General features: G+C 33.0%; 1 non-coding gene across 1 annotated transcript; it reads right to left on the bottom strand.

Moving 5' to 3' along the window:
- Positions 1-354: 354 nt before the first annotated feature.
- Trnad-guc lies at positions 355-426 on the bottom strand. Its single transcript has one exon. It is a non-coding gene; the product is annotated as a tRNA-Asp (tRNA).
- Positions 427-648: the final 222 nt, after the last annotated feature.

Below are 648 nucleotides of genomic sequence, written 5' to 3'. Positions count from 1 at the left end.
ATTTTACCACTAYTCATATTAAAAGTACATATAAATGCCCATGTAATAGCAAGGCCTTATGTTTAAAATTATTAGGTGCAATTCTCAACGTTTTTAAAAATGTGYACTGTTATACACATACACTTAGCAAATTTACCCACAATTTCATATAAATATGTGAAAAAATTTTGATTAAGACAAAACTTTTCTGTTTTTATTTCATTCCTAAATTAAAAAATATATAATTTCAATAAGAGAAAATTGATAAAAATTAAAACAAACAAAAAACAGTTAACTCCCCGACGGGGAATTGAACCCCGGTCTCCCGCGTGACAGGCGGGGATACTGACCCTGTCTCTTATACACATCAGTTAACTCCCCGACGGGGAATTGAACCCCGGTCTCCCGCGTGACAGGCGGGGATACTGACCACTATACTATCGAGGACATAATGAATTTTGTGCCAAAATACTGATATAAACTCAACCAACTCTTTTTACCTTCAATCAAATACAATTATACAACATATAAAAATTAAAGCAAGAACAAATAATTTTTGAGAGATATAATATATTCAGCGTATACACACACAAATTTACACTACCGATCGCTATACTGAACAAAGTCGAGAACTCTCTATTAGAAGAATTGCAGACATGATATTTTCAC

The sequence above is a fragment of the Bactrocera latifrons genome, unplaced genomic scaffold (genome assembly GCF_001853355.1).
Source record: "Bactrocera latifrons isolate USDA-ARS-PBARC rearing strain unplaced genomic scaffold, ASM185335v1 scaffold_157, whole genome shotgun sequence".
Lineage (NCBI taxonomy): Eukaryota > Metazoa > Arthropoda > Insecta > Diptera > Tephritidae > Bactrocera > Bactrocera latifrons.
This window is presented reverse-complemented; position numbering and strand designations above follow the sequence as displayed.